This window comes from Abrus precatorius, unplaced genomic scaffold, assembly GCF_003935025.1.
Source record: "Abrus precatorius isolate BTA unplaced genomic scaffold, Abrus_2018 Scaffold9, whole genome shotgun sequence".
Lineage (NCBI taxonomy): Eukaryota > Viridiplantae > Streptophyta > Magnoliopsida > Fabales > Fabaceae > Abrus > Abrus precatorius.
The window spans coordinates 6,322,399-6,335,641 of NW_020874439.1; the positions used below are offsets into that span (position 1 = coordinate 6,322,399).

Below are 13,243 nucleotides of genomic sequence, written 5' to 3' on the forward strand. Positions count from 1 at the left end.
CTTAATTTTGTATTTCTATTTTGAATGTTTAAGAATTTAAAACCACAACCAAACACTCCCGATTTTCTGAATACATTGCACACTACATGTTTAATATTTGGTCACTCATTTAATGATTCACAAGAGGATGACTTAGATTGATTCAATCTAGTACTACATTAATTTTATTTATATTTTGATGGAGGCAATGACAACCTTTTCATCAATATGTTATCCTAATGATCATAGAACCAAATTGGGGTACAAAAGAATTTACATTACAAGAATCCACTTCAGTCCACATGGCAAGAGGTATTCAGTTAAACATGTTATAAAGATGAAAGTAAAGGTAACTAAAAACAAATAATCCATGATTACAAATAATAAGGAAAGAAAACTTCGTGGATACATAAATAAACTCTCTAATGAGAAGTAGAAAAAGAGATGACAAGGATGTGAATGGTGGAGACATTCTTGGATGAAGGCTTAGGGTTTGAGTGCATAAAGGAGAATGATAGCTTAAGAGTCAAGTGTGTCAACAGAGTAAGGCCCCTTTATATAAAATGTAAAATAAAAAAAAATATTTAATCTCCAAAAAGATAAGATTTGACCTCAAACAGAAAATATATGATTTAACTTCTAAAAAGACATGATTTTCCTTTGCCATTTTTGAAATTTAAATCCAAATTCAAAATTCAAAACTTACTCTTCTCTACCCATTTCAATAAATTTTTTTTTTTTTTTTTATGATTCAACATATTTTAACCAAGTTGCATTATCACCACTTTATATAATAAAACTAAGAAAATTACTCAATTCAAAGGGTAAAATAAAAATTCTAATAAAAAATAAGCTAAAATCTGATAAATAATACCTACAATCATGAAGATAATAAATTCTTACAAAACAATAACCCTGAGTGATACTTATACATACTAAGATACAAGAGAATTTGACAACTTTGCCATACTAGCATAATTGACAACCTCACTTTTATATCATGGCTAGGATTGAGCAAAAATTCTAGTTTTATAAGTCCAATCCATAACTAATTTTAATTTAATTTAAAAAATCTAAATCTATGTTAAACTGGTTTTTTATTAACTATATTTATGTAACCAGTTTAATATTCTAAATCCATTTCCTAAAACTTAATTTTTTAAATTTATCTAAATTCATATGTATAGAGGTACTAATTTATGTCTTTAAGTATTAAATTTCTATACTATATTAGTTTATAAAATTTTATCATGATTACATTTTATGACTAATATTTTTTATTAATATTAATTTTTATAATTAAAATTAAATATGTAAAATAATATTTTTAAAATTTAATTATTATATTCAAGATATTAAAATATAACAAATATTTTTAAATTAATTACTACTATTTTTTATAATTATGTTTAATATAATATAAAAATAAAAAAATATTATTAATAGATTAAAACATATGCAAATATAATTTTATATTAGTTATTATAAAGTTTAAATATTTTTTAATATAATAATTTAATAATAATATAAAAAATATTTATAATATATTTTTGTCATATTTAACATCAATTTTAAACTAAACTTAAAATTTAAAACCAAATTAAATCAATTTTGAAAAAAAATTAAAATGAATTGATTTAAAATCCAATTCATATAATTGGATTTAAATAGATCTATATTAATTTTTGTAAATCCAATTCATGCCCACCCTTAATCATGGTTATACCCTACTTACATCTAAATACTATATAACTAACAACATCTTCTACCTCAAAAATATATTCTTAATTAGTTGTTACTCTTAATGTACAAACATTTACTTGAGTGTTGAATTGTCTTTGATGGATAGCTCTTTTTTCATTACTAACCTTGTGTACCACCTTTATAGCAACATTCTCTAGGTCATGTGTGAATGTTACTATTGAACTCAATGGGGATATACCAAACAAATCTCCTTAAGTTAGTCCATTTTGGAAACAAATGGTAGCCTTTTCAAGCTCCTTATAACTAAAACAATACAACCACGTCTAGTAAGCTTTTTCTTCAATGAAAGACTATTAAAGTGCAGATTCTAAATGATGCCAATCAATTATTATTAAAAGCTCAAAATTATGAATACTTTCTTTTTAGTTTCTTCTTTTGCATATCCATGGATGAAATCTGGTTTACAATCTATATAAGGATCAACCAATGAATATCTTTATGGAATTGTTTACAATCTCTATAAGGATCAACTAATGAATACCTTTATGGAATTGACAAGTTCCTCATATCATATCTCAAGGTGCATGTGTTATTATATTCATCAATACCTACCTGAACTACAACTACTAAAACTTATACTTCTAGATTGAGATTACATTAGAGTCAAATATCCGCTACAAGATGAACACTTTGGAAATTGATAGAGAGTGGACATCTCATCAAAAGTAATTGTTGTTTGAAGATAAAATTGAATGGTAGAAACTATACTCTCACTTAACATGATGCATTTTTCTTGTTCTCCCTCGATATATACATGTCTCTTGAATTATGAAACACCAATTAAGTTCTAGATAAGGTTAGAGTTGTCAATTTTTTTAAGTCCCAGTAAACTTACTTTAACCATAAGCCCTAATATATAAATAAAATATGGGTTAGAGTTACACTTAGAGAGTAATTAATGAATATTATGCTAATTTTAATAAAAGTCACATGTGTTTGTTTATCATTTTTATTAGTTATTTCATTTAAAATTAATAAAATATTATTTTCAATATAAAAATATTTTTTAAAAAATAAAAAATTATATCAATTTAACATTAAACAAAATGTAAATTTACAAACATTTATTAATTTTTGCTAAATTCATAAGTTATTTTTTTGCATCAATGAATTTCACACTATTAAGTATCATATATCTAAGATTTTTATAATGATAGTTGATAAGTCTGTAATTAGGCCCTTTTTTACAGCTCATATATTCATATTTGACCTTTATTTTATTTGAGTTTTACACTAATTTATATATTAATTGTACATTTTGGTATAAAGAGGTCGCAAATAGATATTTGGTGCATTCCAGGCCTAAATTGATAGAAGATTAGAGCTTCGCAGCAGCTAGCACGCTCAGACCATTCCAACAAGCACGAGGGTGCTTTGAGCCCATGCACAGTCGTGCTTAAGGCCTTGCACGGCCGTGCTCATCTGTGAGAAGTCCAATTATGAAGAGTTTTTAGAGTTTTCAAACTCTATTAAAAGGAAGACCGGAGGCACCATTAAGGAGACTGTTTTTACATACTAGCTTTTGCTCTGGGATACATTTCATCTCGTCTCTCTTGTACGAGATCTTTGACACACTCTTGGCGGGACTTGGAGCTTCAAGCGACCGTACTTAAAGACTGGAAACTCATCACACTTTAGTTTTGCTATTTTTTTTCTTTATGGCTTTGTTTATGATTATTTTAGTTCTTTTCTTTAATATGAGTAACTAAGTCCATAGCTAGGGCTATGGGAACTATCGTTCATGAATTTATGAGATTTTGATGTTTGAATCTAAATTTGATTTCCGCTTTGTGATTAGATTTTATCCTATTGCATTTCTTTCTTAATCCTAATTAATTATATTGTCAGGCGATTGTACCTCGGTTAATTAATAGATCTATAGGGTAAAACGAGACAAAGGATTAGGTGGACCAAACCAATCTTTCTCTTCTAATCGTTATTAAATTAACAAGTTCACAGGTTCCTTAAGCTTTCTTAAATTAATGTCTTGCATGACCATTGGGAATGTTAATTTAGAGAAAAGAATATTAATATTACATGACCATTGGGTATTAATAGTATTTGTATGAATGATTGGTAATCACAAGAAAATCGAATATAGAATTAAATAGAAAAATAACATAAAAGATTGAAAGAGAAAATTCATATGCCCTAGGTTCCTCTCAGATAAGTTTAACTAAGACGTGCATTGTATTTCTTGCTTTTAGTTCTATAATTGATTTTATAAATTTTTGTTTTTAATTAATCTCGTATCTTTGAAGCTTAAACAATTGAATTAGGAAATTCTTAGTAATTGGAAAACAATCCTTGTGGGACAATATTTCAGAAACTTAATTTAAGAACCCTTTATTACTTCTCGATAGGTATACTTGCCCTCCGAACAATAATGTCATATTTATTTTATAAAATATTAAATTTTATTTAAATATATAATTTTTAGAATTTAATATATAAATTAACAAATTTAGCTAGTTGTTTTTTATGGTTAGTTTTATCTTTATTGTGACTTTAAAATATTTATTGAATATGTGATATTAGAATAATTTTATAAAAAATATGAATATATTTTTTATAGAGTAATTAATAAATATTATTTATTTTTTAGTAAAAGACACATTTGTTTATCATCTTTATTAAATAATTTTATTTAAAATTATATTTTAAATATAAAAATATATTTAAAAACTTTTTACTTTAAAAATAAATTCTATCAAATTAAGATAAATTAAATTTTAAATCTGTAAATATTCATTAATTTTTACTATGTTCATAAATTATTTTTCTATATCCATGAATTTTTTAATATTAAATATTACTTGTTTAAGATTTTTACGTTAATAATATTGTATTTATTTATTTTAATACATTAAATTTAACTAATGTTATTTTTTTTTGCTAGTTTTGTGTCTCAGTTATGACTTTAAAAATATTTTATTAAACATGTGATGTTCTGAAGATAATTTTATGAAAATAAATAAATAAAATATAATAATACAAAAATATTAAATTTAAATTTTTTTGACTAATATTCAAATAAAATTATAAAATATGTTAAAAAATATTACTATAATTTAATAATTATCAATAATACAAATAAAAATTAGATGTATATTTATTAAAATAAGCAAATATCTTTGAATATCCATACATATTTAAGAATTTAAAAATCATATAATAATCTATAACATGATATTATGTTAATGGAAATGTTAGCAAACACTCTTTTAACATATTATTTCTAATATTATATAATATAAATAACCTAATATAATACCATTCCATGTTAATATATTAAAAATATTATTATAGAATGATATAAAATAAAAGTTATTTCATCATAAAATATGAAAAATTATAATATTTTAAATATGTTTAAGAAAAAATATATTTTATGTGTATACAGCTATCAATGAGAAGGATAGTATAATGTTTGTCCCCACTCATTTTGTGAATATGCTTGTATTCATTACAATTATACTCACAAATATTCATGAGTGCTTTTTTTTTTTTAACATTTCTAGTTCTAACACTTATGCAGTATCATTTTTCTCTTTTTCTTTTCCTGAAAATCATATGATTAATGACTCAGAATATTTGACTTGTGATGTGCAGTATAAGTATGCTTAGCGTTAAACTTCATTCATTGCTCATTTGCTTCCTAGTGAGATTCAAGTATTGCTTACTTTTAGTGAGAAAATGACAAAGGATCCCATTCATTTTATAATTTTTTCTACAATTTTTGTTTTTTCTTCACAGGTAACGAATGCTGTTGAGGGCTTGGCTTTGCAATTGGAAAGTAGTCAAGTTTGCTTCAATACCAAAGCATTTGAGAAAATGGTGAGACTAAGACTTTTGAAACTGAATCAGGTACAATTTGCTGGAGATAATAAGTATCTTCCCCTACACCTGAGATGGATCTATTGGCATAGATTTCCCTTAAAACACATGCCTGACAATTTTGATCAGCGAAATGTGGTTGCTGTTGACTTATAATATAGCAATATTAATCTAGTATGGAAAGAGCCTAAGGTAAATATTACAAGAAACTTTTTTTATAGAATAGTAGTTGTTTCAAGATTCTTTCATCTTTTTTCCTTATTATTTTTAAGATTCTTTCATCTTTTTTTCTTATTATTTTCGAAATTGTTGTATAAATATAATATAAAAATAAGGTGTTACATGTATCACCTTTATAGCAACATTCTCTAGTTCATGTGTGAATGTTACTATTGAACTCAATGGGAATATAGCAAACAAATCCCCATAAGTTAGTCCACTTTGGAAACAAATGGTAGCCTTTTCAAGCTCCTCATAACCAAAACAATACAACCACGTCTAGTAAGTTTTTTCTTCAATGAAAGGCTATTAAAGTGCATATTCTAAAAGATGCTAATCAATTATTATTAAAAGCTCAAAATTATGAATACTTTCTTTTTAGTTTCTTGTTTTGCATATCCATGGATGAAATCTGGTTTACAATCTATATAAGGAACAACCAATGAATACTTTTATGGAATTGACAAGTGCCTTTGTATCATATCTCAAGGTGCATGTGTTATTATATTCATCAATTCCTACCTGAACTAAAAATACTAAAACTTATATTTTTAGATTGAGATTATATTAGGGTCAAATATCCACTACAAGATGAACACTTTGGAAATTGATAGAGAGTGGACATCCCATCAAAAGTAATAGTTGTTTGAAGATAAAATTGAATCATAGAAACTCTACTTTCACTTAACATGATGTATTTTTCTTGTTCTCCCTCAATATATACATGTCTCTTGAATTATGAGACACTAATTGAGTTGTAGATAAGGTTAGGGCTGTTAATTTTTTTAAGTCCCAACAGACTTACTTTGACCATAAGTCCTAATATATAAATAAAATGTGAGTTAGGATTACAGTTAGAGATGAGTTAGCCAATACTTTGTAGAGAGTAATTAATGAATGTTATACTAATTTTTTTAATAAAAGTCACGTGTGTTTATTTATCATTTTTATTAGTTATTTCATTTAAAATTAATAAAAAAATTATATTTTCAATATAAAAAATATTTTTTTAAAAAAATTATATCAATTTAAGATTAGCTAAAATTTATATTTACAAACATTTATTAATTTTTGCTAATTTCACAAGTTTTTTTTTTTTTGCATCAATAAATTTCATACTATTAAATATCATATATTTACGATTTTCATGATGACAATTATTTATTTTATAAAATATTAAATTTTACTTAAATAAATAATTTTTAGAATTTAATAACACACGAATTAACAAATTTAGCTAACATTATTTTTTATGATTAGTTTTGTATCTTTATTGTGATTTTAAAATGTTTATTGAACATGTGATATTAGAATAATTTTGTAAAAAATAATATATTTTTTATAGAATAATTAATAAATATGATTTATTTGTTAGTAAAAGACGTGTTTGTTTATCATCTTTATTAAATTATTTTATTTAAAATTATATTTTAAATATAAAATATATTTATAAAATTTTTACTTTAAAAATAAATTCTATCAAATTAAGATAAATTAAATTTGAAATTTGCAAATATTTATTAATTTTTACTATATTCATAAATTCCTTTTCTACATTCATGAATTTTATAATATTAAATATCACTTATTTAAGATTTTCAAGATGACAATATTATATTTATTTATTTTAACGCATTGAATCAATCATTTTGAATATTTTTAGAATTGAATAACAAATAACTTAATAAATTTAACTAATGTTATTTTTTGTTGTTAGTTTTGTGTCTTTGAACATTTTTAGAATTGAATAACAGATGACTTAATAAATTTAACTAATGTTATTTTTTGTTGTTAGTTTTGTGCTTTGTTATGACTTTAAAAATATTTTATTGAATATGTGATGTTCTTAAGATAATTTTATAAAAACAAATGAATAAAATATAATAATATAAAAATATTAAATATAAAAAAATTTATTACTAATTTTTAAATAAAATTATAAAATAATATGTTAAGAAATTATTTATAAAATTAACTGAATTAAAATGTTATTATAATTTAATAATTATCAATAATACAAACAAAAATTAGATAAGAATGTAACTTAATTTGATAATAAATTATTTTATTTAATATTATTTATTAATAATAATTTATTCTAAATATTTGATATTATACAAATTAATTATTTTATCTATTTTCAAATAATTTTATTTATTTATAAATTTATAATAAAAATATGTTATATAAAATAAATATTTTTAGTAAATTATAATATTTTTAAAAAAATAATTAGCTCTAACTCACTTAATTTTATGAATTTTTTTTTTTATCATATGAGCTTTTCACATTGTGGACCTTTTGATTTCATGAGCTTTTTTACACTGACTTTATCTAAAGGTGTAAAACGGGTTACGGTTAAATTAGTTAGGGTTAATCCATTTAATACTTCTAAATAAATTTAAATAATGAGACGAAGTCAAGTAATATACTATTTGTATCTATATTTATTAAAATAAGCAAATATCTATGAATTTAAAAATCATATAATAATCTATAACACGATATTATGTTAATGGAAATGTTAGCAAACACTCTTTTAACATATTATTTCTAATATTATATAATATAAATTAACCTAATATAATACCATTCCATGTTAATATATTAAAAATATTATTATAGAATGATATAAAATAAAATTTATTTCATTATAAAATGATGAAAAATTATAATATTTCAAATATGTTTAAGAAAAAATATATTTTATGTGTATACAGCTATCAATGAGAAGGATAGTATAATGTTTGTCCCCACTCATTTTGTGAATATGCTTGTATTCATTACAATTATACTCACAAATATTCATGAGTGCTTTTTTTTTTATATAACATTTCTAGGTCTAACACTTAATGTGTTGGAGACAATGATTATAGTTATTTTACAAAAAATATTAACTCTTTTGAATCTATTTTTTAACACATTTTGTATGATTTGTAATATTTTTAAAAGTCAAAACATTAATCTTGTAACTTGATATATTTTTAAAAGAGTCAAAACTTATTTAGACAAAATATGCTTTTGAAATAACTTATAAAAATATTTTATAATTCTTATAAGCTCTTTTGAAATTATGTCAAAAACTTTTATGGTTTAATTTAAACTCTATTTATTGAATGAACACTTAAGTAAATTGAAATATTGCATCCCAAAATTGATTATAAATTAAGCTCCAAAATAAAGCAAACATTTTAAATAAAAAAAATTACTGAAAGAGTCTATACAACTTAACAAGAATAGATTTGAATGATAAATAGATAAAAAAAATATATGATGTGACATACAAATAAAGAGAGATAATTTTTTTAATAAATATTAATATTATTTATATGATTATAAATTAAAGTCAATTTTAAATTGAATAAATTGTGTTGTTTACAACTTTTTTTTTTATCACAAATGTCTTATTTTACACTGTCGTATTTTTTTTCTATCTTTTTCTTAATTATATAAAAATATAAAAAAAAATTTAATTTATGCTTCAAATTAAAGCAAAGAAGTTCGAAAAACATATTAAAAAGTTAAATATTAAAAAATATCTTTAATGCAGATCCATCATAATTTCTAATATATATTAACATTATTTTCAATAAAAATTTCACAGTTTTAATTCTTTAATTAACGGATAATGTATTAACCACACTGGTTTCCAACACTCTTAGAAAGAAAACTAACAAAAAAAAAAAAAAGAAGATGATAGCGAAGATGCGGAGTGGGTTTGTACTTTCACGCGCTTTGCTTGCAAGCAGCGTAGCGATCAAAGGAAGAGTGAGAGTGTTATTCACAATTCGGTGTTTTCCATTTTTGCTTTCCCTTCTTAGCGTTGGCCTTAATTTCTTTCATCGAATCAATAATCAATCAATGTATTCTTCTTCATCATCTTCGAATTCTCAATGGGATGAATTCTCTCATCAACCAATGAATTCTTCTTCATCTTCGAATCCTCAATGGGTCTACGACGTGTTCATCAACTTCAGAGAGGGCTATGGCAATGGCAATGGCACCAGCAGCTTCGTTTCTCAACTCTACAGTGCCCTCTCAGGTGCGAGAGTCAACACTTTCATGGACGAAGATGAGGGGCTTCGCAAGCGAAAGGAGATGGGAAAAGAACTGACACAAGCAATAGAAGGGTCTCAAATAGCTTTGGTTGTTTTCTCCAAAACATACACCGAATTTGCTCTATGTCTTGATGGATTGGTCAAGATCATGGATTGCCACAATGATTATGGGCAAAAGGTTGTGCCCATTTTTACCACGTTGATCCATTGGATGTATTTGAACAAAGTGGTGCTTTTGGAGAAGCCTTAGAAAAACTTGCAGGAAAAAGATTCCCCGGGAGAGGGATGGTTGACCTTTTGTTGAGGTGGGGAAGTGCACTCACCCATGCTGCGCGTTTGATTGGCTGGGACATGAGGGATTCCAGGTAAATCAATAGTTGAGAATCATAATAAGACGCTCTTTAGAATATGTAGTTATATCAAGAGTGGAAGTCACTTAACTTTTATAATTTTTAACAGATTTAAATCAATAACAACAAATAGAGTATTTGAAACAGCGTGATATTTGCAATTTCCTTCTTTTATTTTAGGAAGAATCATATTTTGTTAGACAGATTACACTTATACAAACTTTTTTTAAAAAATTTATATCGTAATATAACACTATATACAATTCTGAATTAAGCAATTATTATATTATACCTGATTTCTTATGCTGTTATATAAATCAGAGGTCAAAGTAATGTCAGAAAAGGGTGAGGTATCGGGTGACCCTATTTTATTTTATAAGCTTTGGTAATTCGTGCCCGTTTTGTCCCTTTTTTATAATGAGTATTATGTTGTTGTTAAAGGGATGAAGCTGAACAAGTGAAGAAAATTGTTAATGACGTGTTGGAAAAACTAGACAACACGTTGTTGTCTACTGCCAAATTTGCAGTTGGATTGGAATCCCGTGTGCAGCAAGTAGTTAGGTTTATAAAAGATCATTCAAGCAAAGCTTGTATAGTAGGGATCTTGGGAATGGATGGATCGGGTAAAACTATCCTAGCCAAAGCCATTTACAATAAGATTTCCCACGAATTTGAGAATAAGAGTTTCTTGGAAAATATTAAAGAAGTTTGTGGAAGTGATAATAATGGAGAGGGGCTTATTAGTTTACGAAGGCAAATTCTTTCAGATTTCTTAAAGATAAAAAAAAAGTAGAATAATGATTCGTAGGGGATCAGACATGATGATGTATCTAATTCATGAGAAAAGGGCACTCATTGTACTTGATGATGTGACGGAGTATGAGCAATTAGAAGCACTATGTGCAAGCCATGAAAGGTTAGGTTTAGGAAGTGTATTAATTGTTACAACCAGAGATGAACGCCTACTTAATTTACTAAAAGTTAACCATGTCTTCAAAATGAGGGAAATGGATGAAAATGAGTCCCTTGAGCTTTTCAGTTGGCATGCTTTTAGAAAATCAAGTCTAAGAGAAGACTTCAATGAACTCTCAAGAAAAGTTATTGCTTACTGTGGAGGAATACCGCTGGCTCTTGAAGTCCTTGGATCTTACTTATATCAGAGGACAAAAGAAGAATGGGAAAGTGTATTGCTGAAACTAGAGAGAATTCCTAATGATCAAGTGCAAGAGAAATTGAGAATAAGCTTTGATGGTTTAGATGATGAGGAAAAAAGTATATTTCTTGACATATGTTGTTTCTTTATTGGTTACGACAGAGCTTTTGTCACTGAGATACTAAATGACAGTGAATTCTATCCTAAAATTCGAATAGCAGTTCTGGTAGAAAGGAACCTCGTTAAAGTTAAAAAGAATAACAAGCTGAGAATGCATGGTTTGCTACGTGACTTGGGAAGAGAAATTATTTCTGAATGTTCACCTAAGGAAGCTGAGAAGCATAGTCGGTTGTGGTTTCATGAGGATGTACTTGATGTCATGACAAAACATACTGTAAGAACTTTCTGTACACATTGTTTTGAAACCTTTGATCATTCTCCATGATCTTTTCAGAGTCCCAAAACTATTTTTATGCAGTATCATATTGTTTTTTGTTTTTGCTAAAAGTCGTATGGTTCATGACTCAGCATATTTGTCTTGTGATGTGCAGTATACGTATGCTTAGTGTGCAACTTCATTCATTGCTTATTTACTTTCTAGTGAAATTCAAGCATTGCTTGCTTACTTTTAGGGAGAAAATGACAAAGGATCCCATTTATTTTATAATTTTTTCTTTTTTCTTCACAGTGAACGAACACTATTGAGGGCTTGGCTTTGCAATTGGAAAGTAATCAAGTTTGCTTCAATACCAAAGCATTTGAGAAAATGATGGGACTAAGACTTTTGAAACTCAATCAGGTACAACTTGCTGGAGATTATAAGTATCTTCCACAACACCTGAGATGTCTACTGGCATGGATTTCCCTTAAAACACATACCTGACATTTTTTATCTGCAGAACGTAGTTGCTATTGACTTACAATATAGCAACATTAATCTAGTATGGAAAGAGCCTAAGGTAAATATTACATAAAACTTTCTTTACAGAAAAAGTTGTTTCCACCATTTGCTTTAATTTTTCTTTTGGAAAAATTTCTCTTGCAGTTGTTGGAGAGGCTGAAAATTCTCAATCTCAGTCATTCGTGGTACTTGACACACACCCCTGATTTTTCAAACATGCCAAATCTTGACAAGCTCATTCTGAAAAATTGTCCAAGATTGTCCGTGGTACATGAATCCATTGGAGATCTAAATAATATTCTCGTGATAAATTTAAATGACTGTCCATGCCTTTGGAATTTCCCAAGGAGGATCTATCAGTTGACATCTTTGAAAAAGGTAATCCTTTTTAGTTGTCCACACATTGAGAATTTGGAGGTTAGATCGCAGATGTTATCTTTGTGGAATTGACAAGTTGGCCTCATATCATATCTCAAGGTGCATATGCTATTATATTCATCAATAGCTACCTGAGCTAAAAATACTAAAACATATATTATCAGGTTGTGATCGTATTGAGCCCCAATATCCACTACAAGATGAACACCTACTTGATTTGCTAAAAGTTGACCATGTCTTCAAAATGCAGGAAATGGATGAAAATGAGTTCGTGAACTTTTCCGTGAACTCTCAAGAAAAGTTGCTTCCTGTGGAGGAATACCTATGGCTCTTGAAGTCCTTGGATCTTACTATATCGGGGAACAAAAGAAGAATGGAAAAGTGTATTGCTGAAACTAGATAGAATTCCTAATGATAAGGTGCAAGAGAAATTGAGAATAAGCTTTGATGGTTTAGATGATGAGGAAAAAAAATATATTTCTTGACATTTGTTGTTTCTTTATTGGCTATGACAAAGTCTATGTCTCTAATACCATCACTAGCCAGGAGGCTTTAATATCATAACAGAGCTAGAAACATATAGCACTTTCTAATATTTTGAGCA

At 26.2% G+C, this 13,243-nt stretch overlaps 1 pseudogene; it reads left to right on the forward strand.

Annotated features, from left to right (window-relative positions):
* Positions 1–9,717: 9,717 nt before the first annotated feature.
* LOC113850678 lies at positions 9,718–13,042 on the forward strand (annotated as a pseudogene).
* Positions 13,043–13,243: the final 201 nt, after the last annotated feature.